Source organism: Humulus lupulus, chromosome 9 (genome assembly GCF_963169125.1).
Source record: "Humulus lupulus chromosome 9, drHumLupu1.1, whole genome shotgun sequence".
Lineage (NCBI taxonomy): Eukaryota > Viridiplantae > Streptophyta > Magnoliopsida > Rosales > Cannabaceae > Humulus > Humulus lupulus.
Window position 1 is genome coordinate 168548067 of NC_084801.1, and position 5029 is coordinate 168553095.

The following is a 5029-nucleotide window of genomic DNA, read 5'->3' on the forward strand; positions in this document are numbered from 1 at the left end:
ATTGTGGTGTGCTAAGTATATGAACATGCTTAAAGGGTTATTCAACTGTTATCATTTCTTATTATATAATGTTATGTTTTCTTATTGGGCCTTGGCTCACGGGTGCTTCGTGGTGCAGGTAAAGGCAAGGGCAAGCTTGATCAGCCCTGATTTGGAGAGCTCTGAGAGCAGAATGTACATGATCAGCTGCTCAGCCGCCACGGTTGAGAGGGAGACAGGAATAGGAGAACCAGAAATGTCTGTTTTGCCCTTAGAGTGGCTAATGGTTGTTTGAACTCCGAGAATTTTGTAAACTGACTTTTGAACGCTGTTCCTTTTTGGGATCCCATGTGTAAAAATGTTTAGTTATATGAAATGTACCCTTTTGAGACCAAAACCTTTTAATCCTAGTTCACTAGTGGTTTCTGTATCACATTTTTCACTAAATGACTTGATTAGCAAGTCCCGCACCTTTATAAGTACACAGTGTAGTGGTCTTGGCTATCCAGGGCGTTACAGACTCATACTCCAATGAGTCCCGATAACTCACCGAATTACCAAGATACCCCTTGGCTCATCCCGAGCTGGGTATAAATCCCCTCGTTGTGACTAAACTGCTATCTTGCTCAAAAGGATTGACTCCTACCGAATATATCAAATATATCCACATAATAATGTGGTCTCAATCATATAATATCATATAATTACAATTATACCCCTTTAAATAAAAGCGGGCATGTTTCACACATTTAATACACCTAAACATGCATAATCAGTCATATAATAATTGTAACGTCCCAAATCTTCTAATAATGCTTAATGCCTTGATTAGCGTACTGGGAAGACAATAATTGATTTAATTATGTTATTATGTGGTTAATTGTGATATATATGTATCAGTATGTGATTATGTGGATTAAATAATTATATGATTAGAAATGCATGTTTAGGTGAATTAAATATGCATGTGGGCTCGTTTTCATTAATGAAGGCATATTTGTAATTTTGGCTCGTTGAGGGCGTAAATGCGATTATGTGTGCGTGTTGTGCTTGAGACCACAGTATTGTGGAGATATAATTGAGATGTGTGGTCCGAGACAGTCCTAGGGAGCAGATTAGCAGAAAAGTCACAACGGGGTCTAACACCCGGCTTGGGGTAAGCCTAGGGGTATTTTGGGAAACTTAGCGTATATCTGTGATTTATCGGGTAACAAGTAATTATTTGGTGATTAATTGGGCACGTCGGGATTAGTTGGGAATCTATAGGAATACTTGAGGTTTAGCAGGAAAATGGTGGCAAAAGATGATTTTTTCCTTGGTGGTGTTAGAAAGGCTAAGGATAAGTTAGGGGCATTTTGATCTTTCGTATTAAGGGATAGACTTGGCCTTAGGAACTCTGTGGAAAGAACCAAAATCCAAAAGAAACACAACACCCTCACTCTCTCTCTCTCACTCTCTCTCTCTCTCTCTCTCTCTCTCTCTACTCGGCACTCTCTCCCTCACTTGGTGGCTTAGAGGTTTTTGGGAAAATTTTATGGAAAAGCTTAGAATTTGGAGCTGGGGTTGAGGATTTGAAGCTGGAGGTGTTGGGGATCTAGCTTAAGGTTGGAATCATCACTGAGTTTTTACCGCCAAGGCTCGGGTTTAAGGGATTGTGCTCAGGATCGTACTAGTCAGTCAGCTCGGGACACAGGTAATAAAACTGTTTGTGCCCGTAGAGCAGGGCATGGCTCGATTATTTGTGTTTATTGTTATATGTGAATATTTGTAGTTGTTATGCTATGTTTGCATGGTTATGATTGATTGGCAAAGGCCGGGATCGGTGAAAGCCAGGATCATCGATAAGCATGATGAATGCAGGCCGAACGACAACAAGCATGTTGAATATAGGGCGCCATGGCATGGCCATTTAGGGTGTTGTACCCACCCGTTCGGTGAAGACTGTGAACCCAATGCTAGATAAAGCACTTGGGTTGGCATAGGCCATTATGTGAATAGTCTGTTATCTATTTAAAGTTGTGCATTTACTAGATTGAACTGTCATATGCTATGTGTGGAGTTTTCTTGTTGGGCCTTGGCTCACAGGTGCTCTATGGTGCAGGTAAGGGCAAAGGAAAGGTCGACCAAGCATAAGTTGGAGGGCATGGAGTAGCGCGTACATGCTCGGCCTACCTGCCTGCCACGGCCGAGGTTGTTTGAGGGACACATTATAAACACTTGACTTTTTCACTTAGGTCGACTGTAAAGTTACTTTTGAATTATAAATATATTTTGCAACAGTATTTTGAGATCCCAGTGTATCATTTTTATAACTTTAATGGACGTCCAAACCTTTTACACTTAACTTTCATTAAATGAGTCTTTATTTTGATTTAATGACACTTTTCAGTCTAAAACCTCGATTAGCGAGTTAATGACACATTTTAAAATCACATGGTAACAACTCTAGGGTAGTAGGGTGTTACAATAATATAACCAATGCAATTCACATAATCACATAAATATTCAATTAATTCACATATAAACACATAATATTCCAATAATGCCCTCTTGGCCCCCTAATCAAGACACTAAGCCTTATTTTGAATTTTTGGGCACCACACTAACCCCTATTATAGGCCCTTGAAAATACATTTGAAATTTAAACTTTAAAGCTGAATTTTCCAAAAAATCAGGCGTTGGCCACAGCCTGGGACATTTCTGGCCGTGGCTACTGGGATCTGTTGGTGTGGCCGTGGCCTAGGATGTGGCTGACCGTGTCCATAGCATTTCTTCCCCCCCCCCCCCCCCCCCCCCTTTTTTTTGTTTTCTTCAGTTGCATCCACTTACGGTATTTTAAGTATAACTTCCTCGATATAGCTCAAAATTGGAAGATTATAAAAGCTATGGAGAGCTAAGAAAAATATCTAAAACTTTTATTTCTAGATATATTTCCAAAAGAGTAATAGAAAATTGTAAAAACTAAGTATGAAGTTTCAGACTTGTAATTCCGAGCTTAACCATTGCTTGTAAAACATCCCAAATTCATTCTTTTTCATCCAAATGTCTTGAAAATCCTAAAAACACAAAATAAACTTATCAAACATATATAAATAAATAATCAAGTGCATGTTCATAGAAGAATAATGAATTAAAAATAGATAAATTTGATACTTATTATTGTGTCTCCACAAAAATTCGAAAGGTACTCTCAAGAGAATCCATTGGATTCATGTTATTTTGAGGAGCAATGCATAATTTTGGCGATTGTTGTTGTTGTGGATCAAGTATCCATTGGCTCTTAGATGCTTGTGTTTATTTTGTATCCTTCCAACTGAAATTTGGATCCTTGTGCCAACCAGGATTATAAGTGTTTGAGAAGGGGTTATAAGGCTTCTTATGATCCCCTAAGGCATTAAATTGTTCCTCATTTGCTCCTCTTAGCTCACCAAGAGTAGGGCACTCTTGCGATTGATATTCCATCCCTCCAAAAATGATGCATGGATCTTGCATTTCGGCTTTTGGGAACATGTGGATTCTTCTACCTTTTTTGGTTGTGACAGCCTCAACTTGTTTAGTTAGAGACTGAACTTGGGCTTTAAGGCTATCTTCTTCCCTTATTTGGTAGACTCCAGCTGATCGTGGTTTGTCCGTAGCACTTGGTCCAGTCCATGTGTAGGATTTTTTAGCTAGATCATTTAGATATTCAAAAGCCTCCTCAGGATCTTTTTCAAGAAATTCACCATTGCACACCATTTGTACGAATTGTCTTTCTCTAGTTATGAGTCTGTCACAGAAATAGTTGATCAGGCGCCAGTGTTCGTATCCATGATGTGGGCATTGACTTAACAAATATTTAAACCTCTCCCAGACGTGATATAAAGTTGCATGGTCTTTCTGGTTGAAAGTAGAGATTTTTCTTTCAAGACTGCTAATCTTTTGGGGTGGGAAATATTTGGCAAAGAATGTCATTGTCATTTCGTCTCAAGTTCAATCTCACAGTGTTTAAGAGAGAAGGGAAAAAACTTCAATCTCACAGTGTTTGTGACATCAACTTGGTTGTTGAATGTGGTCACCACCTCTTCGAATTCCCGAATGTGCACATACGAACTCTCATTTTTCAACCCATGGAAGGTTGGTAAAAGTTTAATCATGTTGGGTTTGAAATTGAAGTTTAGCATATTCGTAGGATACATCATGCACGAAGGCGGGGTCGTACACGATTTAATGCCCAAACATGACTTCCACTAAGCGGTGGTTGTAGTATAGATCGGGCACGATCGATTCCACAAGAAGACAAAGAAATAAAGTTAACAATAAATAGAGTTAAGAGATAAATAATGTGAGAAATTTAGAATAAGCGATATTTTTGTTGTTTTTGAGATTTAAATATTAGAAGTAAAGATAGGATAAATATGCGATGTAACAAAAGGTAACTAGTAGGAAGGAGCAAGAGTCACATATATGGATACTTATTTATTTGGATCTTTGATTCAAAAAAATTACACAAATGAATAGTTCATATCCCAACTATTCAATTGGAAGATTTAACATTGAAGCACAAATATATTTCACAAAAATGTATTTAAGTGATTAATATGCTTTGCCATGGAAGGAGGAGATATGTCTTATGAGAAATCCAAAAATGACAATATACCATTGGCAATAATGCAATAAAAGATTGGACAAAAAATCTAACACAAATATTACTTTTACTATTTATAAAATACATAGAATTAGCAAAAGTAAATATATATGAATGAGATGGAGAAAATGATAAATATATTATCTTTATTATTTTTACTAGTTTGATAATACATAGAAAGTGTTTGACAAAATCTATATAGTATTAGTAAATATAAATAGAGATAATAAGATGAAAAAAATGAGATGAAATAAAATAAATCACTCAAATATATAAACTTGAAGCAAATGGTGAATCAAAAATACAAAATAAAGTCATAGTCCATATAGAATCATCATAAACTTCCTAAGAAGGATAGCCTATTATGCTAAACATTCTTATAAAATTCCAGAGAGAAAATATGAGAAGTGAGACTAAAATTTGGTA

The 5029-nt window shown here is 36.9% G+C and overlaps 1 non-coding gene across 1 annotated transcript; it reads left to right on the forward strand.

The window, feature by feature from the left end:
* The first annotated feature begins 3781 nt into the window (after window positions 1-3781).
* Window positions 3782-3888, forward strand: LOC133802847 (small nucleolar RNA R71). Its single transcript, XR_009877592.1, has one exon. It is a non-coding gene; the product is annotated as a small nucleolar RNA R71 (small nucleolar RNA).
* The last annotated feature ends 1141 nt before the right edge of the window (window positions 3889-5029 follow it).